The following is a 20,127-nucleotide window of genomic DNA, read 5'->3' as shown; positions in this document are numbered from 1 at the left end:
AGGAAGTTATTTAACTTCTTTGGCTATCAATTCCCTATCAATAAAATGATATATTATGTTCATCCTTAACTGAAAGATATTTATGGGCTAACATACTAAAACTGATCAGATGTACCAAGAGCTCTGGAAGACAGCATGTGTAACTATGAAATACTCAGTATAATGTCAGGCATCTGAAGTTTTATTTTTAGCAGTTGTTGACAGGAAACATTAATCAGGAAGACTTTCATTTTATTGCCTTTTTAATTCTTTATCTTTTATGAAAAGTTGAAAAAGTGTGTTAAATCAAACATAATTTAATTTCTAAACATCTTTTTTTCGGAGAAGGCAATGGCACCCCACTCTAGTACTCTTCCCTGGAAAACGCCATGGATGGAGGAGCCTGGTAGGCTGCAGTCCATGGGGTCAAGAAGATTCGGACACGACTCAGCGACTTCACTTTCACTTTTCACTCTCATGCATTGGAGAAGGAAATGGCAACCCACTCCAGTGTTCTTGTCTGGAGAATCCCAGGGATGGGGGAACCTGGTGGGCTGCCATCTATGGGTCGCACAGAGTCGGACACGACTGAAGTGACTTAGCAGCAGCAAACATCTTTTTTAACATCTAAACGTGACATTTTCAGTGATTTTTATTTTTCCTGCTAGTATAGGTTATGGGGGTCAGGAACTCACACTCTTATGTATTTCATTCCATACAGATATTGTTAGAAAGTGACAAAACATGAGCACGACGGAGGTCTTATTATACCTCCAAAATTATAGTAATTCTAGAGGCGTTTTCCCAATTAATCCTCCCAATACCCTTTGAAATGGATATTCCTACCATAAATAAAATAGATACTTTAAGGAAGTGATAAAACATGAGCACAATAACAGTATAGGCACAGCATGGCAGAGCCACGCTCTGTGAAAGGCACTAGTCCAGTATAGACGTATTAGTTGATCAAAGTGGCAGGCCACTTCTTCCTGCTATCTCGTTAAAGCACATGTCAGAAACAGCCAGCACACAGGCTGAAGCTGGACAACACGTGTGATTTGGTCCACCAAATTCTCAGAAAATGTTTGTATTTGTTGCAAACTTTGTATAATATGAATATTTCAAACACATGTTTGAATTGATGTTTCTTGTTTTTATAAGAAGAAGGAGGAGAAAGAGGAAGCATTCTTATGCATTTGAAAACAAATTCCATCTTTAAATGAGCAAGAATGATCTAAGACAGTTTACCAGTTGCTGTTTATCACGATGCTTTGCTTCTGTTGTCTTCGTTGTCTTTCTTTCACGCGCTCAGAGTCACTCACAGCATCTGCCTGCCCCGGGTGGCACTGCTGCTTGTAACTCCCATATTAATATCGTTATGTACAGATCAATGGATAGATTAAAAACGAAAAAATTAAAGCCAATTTTGATTAATTTACCTGTGCTTTATAATCCTCAGTTTCCTTATCTATAAAAATGTGGTAATATCCATCTCAAACGGTATCGTGAGAATTGGAAAAAATGTATCTGGAAACAATGTAGTAAAACCTCAAGACATACTTACTAATATTAATTCTTACTAAGTTATAAGGATATCAATGAAGCTGATGGCTTCACTGATTGTAGGGTTAGATATCATTTCACAAACCATGCAGATAAATCAAGATATGTTTAAACATACTACAAAAGAGCAAGCTAAATAGGAATCCAAGCTAGCTATGCAAAATAAACATTATTAAATGACATTATTTGGTAATCTGGCAGACAAAAATATTTTATTTTTTAAATTGTATTTACAGTTATATTTCATTTTAGTAAGTCAGATAATATTAGGAAAAAAGGCCCACAATATCCAATATTCTTAAAAACTACAATAATGTCTTCCTAAATCTACCTATTCTCTTTATTCCCTCTATACCAACATCTTTAATACCAGAAACATGAACAACAGCTTAGCAGTTATTGAAAGCTTAACCTCTGGAAAAGGTAAAGAATACTTTGGAATGAGACAGTCACTTTGAGATAACCCAGTAAAGTTGAATCTGAGGAAACTGAGATTCAAAGAGCAAAACTAACTGATCTGAAATGGAAAAATTATTAATCAAAAATCAGATATTTTAATCTGGAAATCCTAAATTCCAGATCATTGTTTTCCAAACATAATATATTCATTCCACTCATATTTAGTTATAAATGTATATGTGGTCTTTAAGGTTTAACCATATTAAACATCATTCTTACCAGTAAAATTGAAATAGATACAAGTATTCTAAAGAGCATAACAATGAAATTAAGTCACTTATTCCAGCAATCATTGCAGATTTAAAGGAATAAAAAAGACTAAGAGGAAGTAAATTGAGAATATCATCACAAGAGCCAAAGCTTTTTTTTTTTTTTTCCATTATTGCCCTTCTAGTTTCTACACAAAGACTTATTTTAAAATGAACTCATTTGAGAGCACTGGATAGAAAAAAAAAAAGTTAAAAATATAAACTTCAAACTAAAAAAATATATTTTAAACATACATACAAAATATTTGATAAAAATATATATATTCAAAGTAAACAAAAACTTAAAAGCAATAAGAAAACAAATAACCCAATTATAAAATGTTCAAAAGATCTATATAGACACTTCACTCAAGAAGATATACAGATGTAAAATAAGCATAAAAATTTTTCTCAGCATCATATTTTATTAGTGAAATGCAAATGAAAACTGCAGTGTGATACTACTATGCATCTATAATAACACGTGAAAATAAAAAAGTGATATTACAATTTGCTGAAGAATATATAGAGCAACTGGAACCCTTGTATGTATGCTTGTTTGGCAGACTGTTTAAAAAGTGCACATGGTTTGCCATGTGGGCCAGCAATCCTACTTCTAAGTATTTACCTAATATATGTGAAAATCTATTATCAGGCAGAAACCTACATACCTGTGTTTATATAAACTTTATCCATAATCTCCAAAAAGTGGAAGCAATAAGGATGTTCTTCAACAACTGAATAGGTATACAAGCTGTGATACACATCCATACAACAGAATGCCATTCGCCTTCAATAAACTATCAACTACCAAACCAGGCAGAGACAAAGATAAATAATAAATGCTTATTTCTAAGTGAAAGAAGCCAGTCTGCAAGGCTACTCTATTATTCCATTTATGTAGCTTTATGGAAAAGGCAGAACTACAGAGACAAGAAGTATAGCAGTGCTTGTTAGGGGATATTAGGAATAGGGAGAGTTGAATAGATAAAGAAAAAAATAAGTAAGGTAATGAAATTATTTTCTGTGATATAGTAACAGTGGGTACATGCAATTATACATTTGTTAAAAACAACAGAACTTTTTAAGACAAAAATTAAAATTAATGTATGAGAATTAAAAGGAAAAAAAAAAAAGTATTTTAGGAGGTTTGGAGGACCTAGCATAGAGTGCAAACTATAACCAAAAAAAATCTAACTGTATCACAAATACATGAAACAATCTCACTCAAAGAGTAGGGGGGAAAGTCCTTGATATAAATCTTTTAGAAAATAAATGGAGATTGAGAAAAAAGCCAAAGAGAACCACAAGTAAGCATTGAATTATAATTGATAATTGTCTTTAATGAGATTATTGTTGTTGTTGTTCAGTCACTAAGTCATATCCTACTCCGTGTGACCCCATGGACTGGAACACACCAGGCTTCCCTGTCTTTCAGTATCTTTTGGAGTTTGCTCAAACTCATGTCCATTGAGTCAGTGATGCCATCCAACCATTTCATCCTCTGTCACTCCTTTTTCCTCCTGCCCTCAATCTTTCCCAGCATCAAGGTCTTTTCCAATGAGTTGGCTCCTCTCATCAGGTGGCCTAAGTATAATGGGATTATAGGCTATCAATCTGGAAAATGCTATACATGGATAATGAACTTAAAAAATCAAGCAAGTAAAATGCAGAGGGTGGGAGCCAGGTATCCTAGAAACAACCAATGGGAGAAATCTGAAAGGATACATGTGGTATCTGATTATACATCAATTTGAACTCATGCTTACTTTAATATAGATATAGGATACACAGACATACAGGATGATTTATAGATATTTGTATATATCTGAGTTAGTGTATGCACACACACACACACACACACACACACATTTCCTCATTCTGTAACTGAGAGAAATTGGACTCAATGGAACTCCACCAGCAATGATCACACCAGTCATCCAAATATTGGTATCTAATACTCTTCTCCAAAAAGGGAACTAGGGCTAGGGCATGGAGAAATAACTAATTCTATGACTGAGTATCATGAAATATATAAGATACACCTCGAGCATCTTGTAATACCAGAAAATAAAGAAATGTTAAAAAAAAAAAAAAAAAATGGAGGATGTCAAAAGGACACAAAAGCCAATGGTAAGAGCTCCCAATGGCCAAAGCTGGACAAAAATGAAGCAACAAATTTGAAAAAGGGAAATTTCATTATAACTCAAATTATAAAAGAAATATCTATATATTTCTAAAAACAACTTATTAAATGCATTTTTAAAAGTCAGAGAGAAAATTTCTCAACATACAAAAGTCCAGGACCAGATGGCTTCATATGTGAATGCCACCAAACATTTCAAGAAGAGTTTATACCTACAGTTCTCAAACCATTTCAAAAACTGTCAGAGGAAGTTCAATGAGGCATTGCTTCCAAAACCAGCACTGCTTCTGAAACCAATATCTTACCTTCCAGACAAGATATTCCAAAAACAAAAACTATAAGGCAAGGTCACTGATGAACACACATGCAAAAATGCTCAACAAAATATTAGTAATCTAAATTTAGCAGTATATTAAAAGGATCATACAACATGATCAAGTAAGGTTTTTCCCACAGATGCAAGGATGGATCAATATTTGCAAATCATTTAATATGATACACCACATTAGCAAACCAAAAAATACAAAGCATATGATTATCTGAACAGATGCAGAAAAAGCTTTTGATCATATGCAATATCCAGTTATGAAAAAAACCTCTCAACAAAGTTGGGGAACAAAGTTCCCCATAGAGGGAACATCTCTCAACAAGAGAAATGCAATACATGACAGTCCTACAGTTAATATCACACTCAATTGTGAAAAGCTGAAAGTATTACCTTCGAGGAACAAGACAAGTTTACTCAACTTTACGATTTATATTCAATATAGTATTGGAAGTCCTAGGCACAGCAATGAGAAGAAAAATAAAAGGAATCCAAATTGCAAAGAAAGAAGTAAAACTATCACCGTTTGCAGATGATATGATTCCATGGATAGAAAATCCTAAAGGCACCAAAAAAAATATTAGAATTCATTAATGAATTCAGTAACGTTGCACAACACAAAATCATACAGAAATTTGTTACATTTCTATACACTAACAATGAACTATCAGAAAGACAAATTAAGAAAATAATCCCATTTACAATCACATAAAAGATAACAAAATACCTAGGAATAAATTTAACTAAGAAGATAAAAGACCTCTACTTGGATAAATATAGGACATTATTGACACAAAGATATGGAAATACATACTGTGTTAATGGATTAGAAGTGTTAATATTGTTAAAATGAACATGCTACCCAAGATAATCTCCAGATTCTGTATAATCCTTATCAAAATATCAGTGGAATTTTTCACAGAACTATAATAATTCTAAATTTGCAAGAAGACACTAAAGGTTCTGAATAGCCAAAACTATCTTGAACAATCAACTTCCTGATTTCAAGCTGGACTATTTTTTACACCATGCACAAAAGTAATTTGAAATGTATTAAAGACATAAAGTAATGCTCAAAATTCTCCAAGCCAGGCTTCAGCAATATGTGAACCATGAACTTCCTGATGTTCAAGCTGGTTTTAGAAAAGGCAGAGGACCCAGAGATCAAATTCCCAACATCTATCCGCTGGATCATGGAAAAAGCAAGAGAGTTCCAGAAATACATCTATTTCTGCTTTATTGACTATGCCAAAGCCTTTGACTGTGTGGATCACAATAAACTGTGGAAAGTTCTGAAAGAGATGGGAATACCAGACCACCTGACCTGCCTCTTGAGAAATCTGTATGCAGGTCAGGAAGCAACAGTTGGAACTGGATATGGAACAACAGACTGGTTACAAATAGGAAAAGGAATACATCAAGGTTGTATATTGTCATTCTGCTTATTTAACTTCTATGCAGAGTACATCATGAGAAACGCTGGGCTGGAGGAAGCACATTCTGGAATTGAGATTGCCGGGAGAAACATCAGTAACCTCAGATACGCAGATGACACCACCCTTATGGCAGAAAGTGAAGAGGAACTAAAAAGCATCTTGATGAAACTGAAAGTGGAGAGTGAAAAAGTTAGCTTAAAGCTCAACATTCAGAAAACGAAGATCATGGCATCTGGTCCCATCACTTCATGGGAAATAGATGGGGAAACAGTGGAGACAGTGTCAGACTTTATTTTTTGGGGCTCAAAAATCACTGCAGATGGTGACTGCAGCCATGAAATTAAAAGACACTTACTCCTTGGAAGGAAAGTTATGACCAACCTAGATAGCATATTCAAAAGCAGAGACATTACTTTGCCAACAAAGGTCCGTCTAGTCAAGGCTATGGTTTTTCCTGAGGTCATGTATGGATGTGAGAGTTGGACTGTGAAGAAAGCTGAGCGCCGAAGAATTGATGCTTTGAACTGTGGTGTTGGAGAAGACTCTTGAGATTCCCTTGGACTGCAAGGAGATCCAACCAGTCCATTCTGAAGGAGATCAGCCCTGGGATTTCTTTTGAAGGAATGATGCTAAAGCTGAAACTCTAGTACTTTGGCTACCTCATGCGAAGAGTTGACTCATTGGAAAAGACTCTGATGCTGGGAGGGATTGGGGGCAGGAGGAGAAGGGGACGACAGAGGATGAGATGGCTGGATGGCATCACTGACTCGATGGACGTGAGTCTGAGTGAACTCCGGGAGTTGGTGATGGACAGGGAGGCCTGGCGTTCTATGATTCATGGGGTTGCAAAGAGTCAGACACGACTGAACGACTGAACTGAACTGAACTGAAAGATTTAAATCAAAGACCTGAAACCATTAAACTTCTATATCAAAACATAAGTAGTACGCTCTGACAGGGGTGTGTGTGTGTGTGTGTATTGGCATGTCTCTTCAGGCAAGGGAAACCAAAAGAAAGATAAACAAGTGGGAGGGTATCAAACTAAAAAGCTTACACACAGTGAAGGAAACTATCAATAAAATAAAAGGTAAGGACTAAATGGGGGAAGATATTTGCAGATTAGATAAATGATAAGTGGTTAATATCCAAAATACACAAAGAATTCATAGAAGTCAACATCAAAACACCAAACAGTCCAATTTTTAAAAATGGGCTGAGAATCTGAGTAGACATTTTTTCAAAGAAAAGGCACATGAATATATGCTCAACATCTTTAATTATTAGGGAAATGTAAATGAAAACAGCAATGAGATATCACCTCACACTGTTCAGAATGGTTATTATCAAAAAGAGAACAAATAACAAGGGCTGACGAGGATGTGGAGAAGAGGGAACCCTGGTTCACAGTAGGTGGGGATATAAAGCGGGAAGAGCTGATAGAAGAAAAACACTATGTGGATTCCTCAGAATGAAAGATAGAACTACCATGCAACCCAGCAGTCTCATTCCTAAGTATTAACATGGAGAAAACAAAAGTACTTATTCAAAGAGATATATGCATCCCTGTTTATTGTAACAGTATTTTCAATAGCCAAGATATGGAAGCAACCTAAGTACTCATTAACAGATGCATGGATGAAGATGTGGATAAAGATGTATATGTGTGCATACATATACACACACTGATATATAATCCATGGAATATTACTCACTCATAAAAAGGAGTGAAACCTTGCCATTTGTGACAACATGGATGGACCTAGAGGGTATTATGCTTAGCAAAATAAGTCAGAGAGAGAGAAACACCATATGAGTTCACTTCCATATGGACTCTGAAAAATGAACAAATAAAAGAAAAACAGAGTTACTGAGAATACAGGTGGTTGCCAGGGGGCAGAATAGATAAATTTCCCATCCTAAAGAATCCCAAACAGTTTTTGCTGAAACTCCACCCTCAAGGAACTCGTGTATAATTCTTCACTCTCTAAGTACAGCCCATGCACGGTGACCTCCTTCTGAAGCGCACAGTGTGGGAAGGAGGGAACACAGCAACTTCACAGTGGAGACACGGGGCAATCATGACCTTGGTTTGATGCCCATGGAAGCATCATCAATGATATCATAGAGATAGCATTTGATATGATGTTATGATTATGGTACTTTACCCCTATCATCTTCCTACCAAAACCCCATAATCCCAATATAATCACAAAAAAAGTTCAAACAAATCCCAGTTGAGGAACACTGTATGAACTATTTGTACAGTAACTACTTTTAGATGATACCACTCTAATGGCAGAAAGGGAAGAGGAACTAAAGAGACTCTTGATGAGGTTGAAAGAGGAGAGTGGAAAATATTGACTTAGAACTCAACATTCAAAAAACTAAGATCATGGCATCCAGTCCCATCCCTTCATGGCAAATAGATGGGGAAAAAGTGAAAAGAGTGAGCGATTTTATTTTTGGGGGCTCCAAAATCACTGCAGGTAATGATGCAGCCATGAAATTAAAAGATGCTTACTCCTTGGAAGAAAAGCTATGAGCAACCTAGACAGCATATTAAAAAGCAGAGACATCACTTTGCTGACAGAGGTTCATCTAGTCAAAGCTATGGTTTTTCTAGTAGTCATATGTGGATGTGAGAGTTGGACAATAAAGAAAGGTGAGAATCAAATTAACTTATGTGTATAAAGCACTTTCAGGGCCTCCCTGATAGCTCAGCTGGTAAAGAATCTGCCTGCAATGCAGGAGACCCCAGTTCAATTCCTGGGTGGGGAAGATTCCCTGGAGAAGGGATAGGCTATCCACTCCAGTATTCTTGGGCTTCCCTGGTAGCTCGTATGGTAAAGAATCTGCATACAATGTGGAGACATGGGTTTGATCTCTGGGTTGGAAAAGATCCTCTGGAAGAGGGCATGGCAACCCACTCCAGTATTCTTGCCTAAAGAATCTCCATGGACAGAGGAGCCTGGTGGGCCACAGTACATGGGGTTGCAAAGAGTCAGACATGACTGAGCAACTGAGCACAGGACAAAGTACTTTCAAATAGTAAAATCTTAACATGTATTTAATTTTCCTTAATTTCCATCTACAGACCACCCCTGATCTGCATTCGCAGGCAAATGGTATAGGTCAGTTTAGGAAATATTGGTCCTGTATCAATCAAAGTGTTTGAAATTGGGTTGGCTTGGGTATTTGTGAACTTGTTTAAAGTTTCATGGGTAAAAAGATTCAGAGGTTACTACTAGAGTTCTACAGATGAAAAATACACATTGAAAGGGATTGCTGAATTATCTGATTTCATGGTGAGTTGCTGCTAGCATTAAAAACATGAGCTCAATAGAGACTATATGTTCTAAGTTCTGTAGCTTTGTCCCTAACATTTATGTAGTGAGATGTCATTCCAGTTTGCTTTTACCAGTTTGTATCAATTAATATAATTAAAAAAAAAAAACTCTGTAAATTGTGAAATAGTTATAGGCAGTTCTCATCCTGCATAATAGTAAAATGCCATAACAAATACTACAGAATTTTTGATCTTAATAATTATTCTGTGGCTTTTAAAATCCTTTGTTACAACATAATTTTTTTTCCTGTCAGTTATAAATGTATAAGAAAAATTTTAAAATACAATTAACATCTATGTAATGTACTGTGATTTAAAACAATAGAAACATTGATAATTAAAGTGTTTAATTTCTTTGTCAATAACTTATCAACAGTAATTTAGATAGTGCTTATTTTTTTCACCATGTAATTTATGATATACAGAGAAACAGCATCTTATGTCCAGCATATTATGCAAATTGTCATATTGCTTTCTAGATTGATTAGTGCTAATATTTTATCCTTTGCCCTTTCAATGACATAAAATGTCTGCAAGTGTTCGTTTACTGTGATTTTTTTGCCAGTATCACTTTCTCCATTCTTTCCTTCACAACAAATTTCCTTAATATCTCTAGGATGCCCTCACTCTGTTCTACTGGTGGTGATCTAGACACTCTCAAACAGCTGTTGCATAAGCATTCCCACGGCCAGCTATTTTGTCTGCAATTCCCTTGGTGCATGCGTGCTCCATCATGTTCAACTCTTTGCTACCCCATGGACTATAGCATACTCGGCTCCCCTGTCCCTGGAATTTTCTAGGTGAGAATACTGGACTGGGTTGCCACTTCCCACTCTAGGGGATCTTCCCAACCCAGGGATCAAACTCACATCTCTGGTGTCTCCTGTACTGACAAGCAGATTCTTTACCACTATGCCACCTGGGAAGTCCTTATGGAAATTCAAATTTCTTTTAGTAATATCACTTTTCCTTTTTTACCAATGCTTTCCATTATTGGAGCCAATGTTTTCTTTCAATGACCTATTTTTCTGAAATGTCACATGCCTTTATTACCAGGGTCAAAGAATCATTATAAATACTTGTTCAGTGTCTGTGCGTGAACTGATTGACACATGTGGAATGACCAATCTCCAGCATACTTTGAAAGAAGTGTTGTGATTGGGACTAACAAAGATGCAAATATGATATTTACATAGTAGTTTGTGGGACTGAGGCAATAGTGATCACACTTGTGCTTTACATAATTACCTACAGTTAATATATCCTGGCAGAGAAGGCAATGGCACCCCACTCCAGGACTCTTGCCTAGAAAATCCATGGACAGAGTAGCCTGGTAGGCTGCAGTCTACAGGGTCGCTTTAAAAGTCAGATGCGACTGAGCGACTTCACTTTCACTTTTCTCTTTCATGCATTGGAGAAGGAAATGGCAACCCACTCCAGTATTCTTGCCTGGAGAATCCCAGGGACGGCGGAGCCTGTTGGGCTGCCATCTATGGGGTCACACAGAGTCGGACATGACTGAAGTGACTTATCATAGCAATATATCCTGGTAACTGGAATCTGAACTCTATTGTTGTGGACTAGTATTTAACTAATCTGTGGTAATTGAAATATGTGCACATCAGAATTATGGAGAATGGTGACTGTCTATATAAGAACAAGGGGTTGTAAAATCCAATCTCTGTTAACATTTTTATACATATAAATTCTTTCCAATATAACTGTTTCAATTTCTCAGGAAGATGCCATGAGTAATTCATTTATCTGTTCATATACATGAGAATAATTCACATGTCTTTTCAATCATTAAAGCAAGATTTACTAAGTGATTGTAATGTAACTTCCAGGAGGATAGAAAAAAAAAATTCTGCCCTCACAAAACTTACCTTGTAGTGAGGAAAGTTCAGTTCAGTTCAGTCTCTCAGTCGTGTCTGACTCTTTGTGACACCATAGACTGTAGCACGCCAGGCCTCCCTGTCCATCACCAACTTTTGGAATCCACCCAAACTCATGTCCATTGTGTCGGTGATGCCATCCCACCATCTCATCTTGTGCTGCCCCATTCTCCTCTGGCCCTCAATCATTCCCAGCATCAGGGACTTTTCAAATGAGTCAGCTTCTTGCATCAGGTGGCCAAAGTATTGGACTTTCAGCTTCAACATCAGTCCTTCCAGTGAACACCCAGGACTGATCTCCTTTAGAATGGACTGGTTGGATCTCCTTGCAGTCCAAGGGACTCTCAAGAGTCTTCTCCAACACCACAGTTCAAAAGCATCAATTCTTCAGCACTCAGTTTTCATTATAGTCCAACTGTCACATCCATACATGACCACTGGAAAAACCATAGCCTTGAATAGATGGACCTTTGTTGGCAAAGTGATGTCTCTGCTTTTGAATATGCTATCTAGGTTGGTCATAACTTTCCTTCCAAGGAGTAAGCATCTTTTAATTTCATGGCTGCAATCATCATCTGCAGTGATTTTGGAGCCCAGAAAAATAAAGTCTGACACTGTTTCCACTGTTTCCCCATCTATTTGCCATGAAGTGATGGGACCAGATGCCATGATCTTAGTTTTCTGAATGTTGAGCTTTAGGCCAACTTTTTCACTCTCCTCTTTCACTTTCATCAAGAGGCTCTTTAGTTCTTCTTCACTGCCATAAGAGTGGTGTCATCTGAATATCTGAGGTTACTGATATTTCTCCCAGAAATCTTGATTCCAGCTTGTGCTTCTTCCAGCCCAGCGTTTCTCATAATGTACTCTGCATATAAGTTAAATAAGTAGGGTGACAATATACAGCCTTGACGTACTCCTTTTCCTATTTGGAACCAGTCTGTTGTCCCATGCCCACTTCTAACTGTTGCTTCCTGACCTGCATATAGGTTTCTCAAGAAGCAGGTCAGGTGGTCTGGTATTCCCATCTCTTTCAGAATTTTCCACAGTTTATTGTGATCTACACCGTCAAAGGCTTTGGCATAGTCAATAAAGCAGAAATAGATGTTTTTCTGGAGCTCTCTTGCTTTTTCCATGATCCAGAGGATGTTGGCAATTTGATCTCTGGTTCCTCAGGCAACTAAATAAATAACTTATAAAAAGCTTAGGTAAGCACAACAGCAAAGGAGACGATAAAGTGTAACATGGTGTAAGGAAGGGGGTCAAAATTTTAAGTATGGACATGAGGGAAGATTTTACTGAGAATCTAAACACCTAAAGGAAATGAGGGATTGAAGCTTATGTACATCTTACAGAGGCACGTTGTGAAAAGGGATTGGTAAATGTAAAAGCTCTGAGAGTGGTTCTGCTACATTTAAAGGAAGAGAGAGAAATCCAATGCAGCCCCATGAGAGGGAAAGTGGAAGAGATGCTAGGATTGGGTCCAGGAGAGCCAGAATACACAGACTGTCAAATATTAAAAGTCAAAGCAAGGCTTGAGCAGAAGAGTGGGATGAGCTAATTTACACTTTAATAGCACAACTCTAGCTTCCTTCTTAAAAACAGAGTGAAGAGGTGTCAGGGCAGAAACAGAGTGGTAATTGAAATTCTACTGTAATAATTCAGCAAAGAAATCATGGTGCCTTGAACTAGCATAGGGCTTTCAGAGTGATGCTAACTAGTTGAATTCTCTATACATTTCAAAATCATAGAGCAATGTTTCATTGTCACAGAGATGCTCACATGATCCTCTAGACTTGGTTGAAAGGGAATTTGAGATATTATTTGACTGGGAGAAAAAGGAGTAGCCCAAACACTAAACTTCTGTAAAGAAGTCTATCATTAGCCATGATAGGTCTTACTCAGCAAAATGTGCCATTTTCCTTGCGTTTGTGAATACAATTGGAACAAGAAGAAAGAGCATATTTGACCAAGACTTTTCAAGGTTAATTGTAGGGGTCTCTTAAGCTTTGTATGGGTTGTCAGTTTCCTTTCAAAAAATGAAAGGCAGGGAAAGGAGCCTATGTCAGATGCAGGATAAGAGGCAGCATGATTCAGTCCAGGGAGAGCTAACCTACCCTCCGGAATAAAAGACAGAGTCACGGGGCCACAGGGATTCTCCTCTGAAACACCTTTATACAAAAACGTGAATACATAACAGCCTAATGCAAAAGCCAAAGTTTGTGCTTTCAAGAGTCCTTTGTAGAGGCACTTATTCACATGAAGGTATATCTTCATCTCTCAACTAGTTCTAGTATCCAGAGGAAAACCTTCTCAACTTTTGAGTATTTGCATTTCCAGTATGGAATAGAGAATGCAACTTTGTTTCAGTTGCTCACGGGTGAGGTGACATATGCAGAGATTTGCCACAAACTTGTGGAAAATGTATATTGACCAAATGCTGTAAGTTACATGTGATAATCTTTGTTTAGTTAGATCCTCTCACTAGCGGAGGTCCTGTGAGTACCCTTTATGTTCCCTTCCTGATACTCCCTCCCTCCAGACACTCTAACAGCTAAGGCTACAGGATGTTCATTTTAACACATTCTGCCTTCTACTGCTGCTGCTAAGTCGCCTCAGTCGTGTCCGACTCTGTGCGACCCCAGAGACGGCAGCCCACCAGGTTCCCCCATCCCTGGGATTCTCCAGGCAAGAACACTGGAGTGGGTTGCCATTTCCTTCTCCAATGCATGAAAGTGAAAAGTGAAAGTGAAGTCGCTCAGTCATGCCTGACTCTTTGAGACTCCATGGACTGCAGCCTACCAGGCTCCTCCATCCATGGGATTCTCCTGAATACTGATTTTTGTCAACCCCAGGTGACTCATCTTTCATAATTTGTCACGCTGGATTTCATCAGCCACTTCATACTGGTTCAGGGGAAAAGTACAACAAAATCCAATTGATTCAACATGAGATGATTCATCATTACATGACATGTGTTCAATGATGAAGTTCCAGGATAGACACAGTAAAAGTCATTTAACTATTCAAAAAAATCAACGGAGAAAAATAATAAAATCTTTCTCTTGGTTAACCAATATTCATAAACATATTTCTAAACATTCTGATCATTTTGATTAAAAACTCAATTAAGAGCAATCTCCTTGATTTTATATATATGTATGTATATATATATAACTCATTTGCAGATTCAAAAGTTGGCTAGATTAGTATAAGACGAATGCATCAAGTACAGCACATTCCAATGTTTACCCACCAAGTTTACCTTGATTTTTCAAAGATTCAATTCTAGCCATTCAGCACCTGCTAATTTATGAGAAATACAACTTATAAGTTCTTCTGAATAAAATTTCAGAGTGCTCCAAGAACAGCACATCATCAAGAAAAGTAGCTAGACTCATTATCAAGAATCTGTGATTGCAATGCCAAATGAAGCATTATTTTGACTGGTTTCACTGCGTTGTCTTTCTTCCTTGGCAGTCTGCCAGCTGACAGATTTTTTTTTTTTTTTTTTTGACAGCTCCCAAAGGGATTTCCATAAATCCCATATGTCAATTTCCCTATATATTATGTACAGGAATAAAATGAACAATCCTGCTGTACACTTAAAAAGACACCATCACTGCATGTACAACTTCTTTGGATAGCTGTCTGCCTAATTCACATATATTTAACCATAACCAAAATAGTTATATGATGGATGTGATATTGAAATTGAAAGTTGCTCAGTCGTGTCTAACTCTTTGTGACCCTATTAACTATACAGTCCTTGGAATTCTCCAGGCCAGAATACTGGAGTAGGTGGCCTTTCCCTTCTCCAGGGGATGTTCCCAATCCAGGGATCGAACCCAGGTCTCCCGCATTGAAGGCAAACATTTTACCAGCTGAGCCACAAGGGAAACCTGAAGTGATATCAAGTATAAATTTACAAGTTATAGTAATTGGGTAGAGGTAAGTTTCATTCATTCAACACATCAAAGATAGTAATAATAGCACTGTGCTGAGTTTTTTAATTTTACTTTGTTTTTACATCTCTCCTAGGAACACTATTAAATCCTTATTACACTAATGAGAAAACTAAAACAGTGATGCTAGAGATTTGAGCAGATGAAACCTAACCTATGATATATATATAGACCAACAATTTTAAAGTTAATTATAATTAACTATCATGTCCATTAATCATGGATGAAGGTAGAAATGGATAGCAAGTGGAAACGACCAACTTTTAGAGTAGAAAAAAGAATTTCAGGGATAAGGAGGTTCATAGCAAGAAGTAAGTCAAGGCTAGATGTTACTTAGTTAAAAGTATTGTAAAGTAATTAGCCTCCAATTAAAATAAATAAATTTATATTAAAAAAATAAAGTCCATATGGTTGCAAATAAAAAAAGAAAAGCGCATAAGGAGAATGAGAAGGAATAGGTGGAAAAGATTTCAGCACACGCCAAGAACTAGATGTGGAAAAGCATATGTAACTGCAAAGAGTTTAATCTGTTTGAAAATGAACCTGATAGTGTGAAGGAAAAAAAAATCTAAAGAGAAGGATGCTGCAAAATTGTGGAAGAATTTGTATCCTGCAATAAGTTTAGATGCTACGCTAAGGGCAATTGTTAGTCACTGAAGCATTTTAATCATAATAGTTCTACATTTTAGAACATCACTCTGGCTCCAAGTGGGAAAGGATTAGAAGATAAAGAGCTTTGAATTCAGAGAAACTTAATAGAAAATCACTGTCATAGTTTACTTAGTTAAATTTAAATATGTTTTACCTGAAATAAGAGGTTAAGAATAAACAATAAGTGTAGAGAAAACATATGGAGAAACAGGAATTGAGGGCAGTGGCTTTTAAACATCATCATATGTCAGAATCACTTGAAGGGTGTGATGTAACACATATTGCCGGGGTCCCAGGGCTCTAGATACTCCCAAGGGATCTAATCCAGGAGCTCTGGGATGGGGCCAAAGAATTTGCATTTCTAAGAGGTGATGCTGCAGCTCTGGTTAAGAGCTCCTTTTGAGAACAACAGATCAAAATAAGGAAACTGGGAAGGGAATAAAAAAAAAGGCAGGTCACGCAGTCACACCCTTCAACCTCATACTGTTGTTGAATATAGGAGAAGGGCTGTCCAGGGAATAAATGTGAAACGAATTCAAATCACTCGGTTCTCATCAGTGCTCAGGATTCTGTGTCTCCAGAGACCACTTTCCCCTACAAACTCCATTTGAACGGTTCCAAATCACACTTTCACAACATTGTCCCTGGCAGGCTTTAAAAAGAAAGTGAGCTGGGTCTCGAAGTCACTTTGGTTTATCTACAGATTATCCATGTACAGAACTGAATTAATCATTGTCCTTGTTTCCAGACACAGTTCAGTTCAGTTCAATCGCTCAGTCGTGTCTGACTGTTTGCGACCCCATGAATTGCAGCACGCCAGGCCTTCTTGTCCATCACCAACTCCCGGAGTTCACTCAGACTCATGTCCATTGAGTCAGTGATGCCATCCAGCCATCTCATCCTCTGGCGTCCCCTTCTCCTCCTGCCCCCAATCCCTCCCAGCATCAGAGTCTTTTCCAATGAATCAACTCTTCGCATGAGGTAGACAAAGTAATGGAGTTTCAGCTTTAACATCATTCCTTCCAAAGAACACCCAGGACTGATCTCCTTTAGAATGGTCTGGTTGGATCTCCTTACAGTCCAGGGGACTCTCAAGAGTCTTCTCCAACACCACAGTTGAAAAGCATCAATTCTTCAGTGCTCAGCTTTCTTTACAGTCCAACTCTCACATCCATACATGACCACTGGAAAAATCATAACCTTGACTAGATGGACCTTTGTTGGCAAAGTAATGTCTCTGCTTTTGAATATGCTATCTAGGTTGGTCATAACTTTCCTTCCAAGGAGTAAGTGTCTTTTAATTTCATGGCTTCAATCACCTGCTGCAGTGATTTTGGAGCCCCCAAAAATAAAGTCTGACACTGTTTCCACTGTTTCTCTATTTATTTCCCATGAAGTGATGGGATCAGATGCCATGATCTTAGTTTTCTGTTGAGCTTTAAGCCAACTTTTTCACTGTCCTCTTTCACTTTCATCAAGAGGCTCTTTAGTTTCTCTTCACTTTCTGTCATCTGCATATCTGAGGTTATTGATATTTCTCCCAGCAATCTTGATTCCAGCTTGTGCTTCTTCCAGCCCAGCGTTTCTCATGATGTACTCTGCATATAAGTTAAATAAGCAGGGTGACAGTACACAGCCTTGAAGTACTCCTTTTCCTATTTGGAACCAGTCTGTTGTTCCATGTCCAGTTCTAACTGTTGCTTCCTGACCTGCATATAGGTTTCTCAAGAGGCAGGTCAGGTGGTCTGGTATTCCCATCTTTTTCAGAATTTTCCACAGTTTATTGTGATCCACTCAGTTAAAGGCTTTTGCATAGTCCATAAAGCAGAAATATATGTTTTTTCTGGAACTCTCTTGCTTTTTCCATCATCCAGTGGATGTTGGCAATTTGATCTCTGGTTCCTCTGCCTTTTGTAAAACCAGCTTGAACATCTGGAAGTTCACAGTTCACATATTGCTGAAGCCTGACTGGGAGAATTTTGAGCATTACTTCACTAGCATATGAGACAAGCAATGCTCAAAGTATGGCCAGCTGATGTTGTTGTTTTCATTAATAAAATAGGTGCCCCCAAGCCAGTTACCCTAAATCAAAGTTAAAATATTGAAAGAAACCTACATTGAACCACAACATGTGTTGACCCCCCCCAACCCAAGTCCCAATCTTTTCCAGTCCAAGTTAACCAGCACTTTTAATGCCTTGCATGCTTTCCATATAAGCTTATGCCTAAATACACACATGTATTTATAAAAAAGCATTTTCTAATTTTAAGGTTTTTAGCTATAAAAACTGTGTTATGCTATATTTTATGTTTGGGGACATACTTTTGTAATTAAAATCATATTGATGATATTCATCTATAATTCCGTGTGCCTGTCACTGTAGATCCGCTGTGGTGACTACTGTATACCATTTCATTAGGTAGATAAACTATAGTTTTCATTTTTTTTTCTGTGTAATGTTTCTGTGAATCTTGTGCATGTCTGGTAATGAACATGTGCAAGTTTATCTTGGACATTTACCTGGGAATGGCATTGATAAGTCATCCTGTATAATTATGTTCACATTCAGGAGATAATGTCAAGCTTTTTTCTTTTTCCCAATTAATTATAACATTCCCATCAACAATTAAAGATCCTGTGGATCCTTTGCTCTTCAACACTCAATGATGACAAGTGGATTAAGAAAAATGTTGACTTCAAATGAGCATAAAATTGCATTTCATGGTGATCTTGATTTGCTCTTTTCTTGATCACTAATGATTTTGAACATCTCTTTGTGTATTTCTGACTATACGTTTCCCCTTAAATGTTTATTCTCTTGTTTCTCATTATTTTATTGAGCTGTTTGTGCTTTTCTTGTTAATTTATAAAAGTTCATTGTATAAACTTCTAATTATTTTTAAGTTTTATGTATTAATATAATCAAATGTGTAACTTGTCTTTTCAAGCAATTTAAATATTTTGATAATGAAAAGTTCTTGCTTTTATTTGAAGAGTTTTTATTATTGTTGCTTGTTGTGTCATAAAAATACTTATTCAATTTAAGAATTATGAGATATTGATTCACCTCTATTTTCTATATATTTTGAAATGTGTAGTTGATATTTACATAATCTATTGTTGGCTATTGTATACTGTGTGAGTACAGATAAAATTTAATCATTATATATGGAGAACTTAGTAAACACTAAGAGAAGAGTATATAAAAATGATAACATACAACCAATTGGAATTTACTCAAGAACTTGGATCCCCCATGCCCAATGAAATAGACTTCCACTTAATTAAGTCACCACTCCTTTAATTATAAACACAGTTGGACCTCATTTCTGAATCACAAGTTTAACACCATTTACTCTCAAGCTAGAGCCCTTCTCTCCCTCTTGCACATGCCCCTGCTCGATATGCACACACAACTAAAATTTAATAGGGATACTTTAAGGAATATAAGTTTTATATTCCAGGAAAGAGAAAACCATGATTATTGAGAAATGCCATGGATCTAGGCAATGAGGATTCATATAGGTGATTAACATTAATTATTTGATGAGTAATATTTTATATGCACTTTGATCATTTCTCTGGATTATATAAAACATCCATGTAACTGAAAAGAATTTTTGAAATTAAGGGAATAAGGTACAATTGACTTAACAGATATCCTATGGAGACACAACTTTTCCCTTTTCTCAGTACCATAGAGTATGCAGGGAAATTTGACAATATTTCTAAAAGTGCAAGTGAGCATAATACAGGGAGCACCAGTGGTGCGTTTTACTGGGTACCTTTAATACTTGAACATGGACAACAGAGTAACGTGAGTTAAAACTATAAGTAGCAAGGACAAGTAGAATATCTGTTTTAAAGAGTCACAAGCTGCTACATTTTCAACATATGCTATACATTTATGTGCACAGAAGTGATTAGATAATTCAGTGTTTTAATCAAGAAAGTCCCCTGGATGTGTAGGGTAGAATGAGCTCAGGCTAAGAAGCAAAATTACATTATTTTAAAATAACAGTGGTAATTTTAATCAAGATTTGCCTAAATTTGTGAGCAGTGTGAATAAGTGATTACATAATAATCAAAAAAGTAATCTTGTTAGATGGTGATGCCC

This window comes from Bos javanicus, chromosome 7, assembly GCF_032452875.1.
Source record: "Bos javanicus breed banteng chromosome 7, ARS-OSU_banteng_1.0, whole genome shotgun sequence".
Classification (NCBI taxonomy): domain Eukaryota; kingdom Metazoa; phylum Chordata; class Mammalia; order Artiodactyla; family Bovidae; genus Bos; species Bos javanicus.
Note: the sequence above shows the minus strand (reverse complement) of the source record.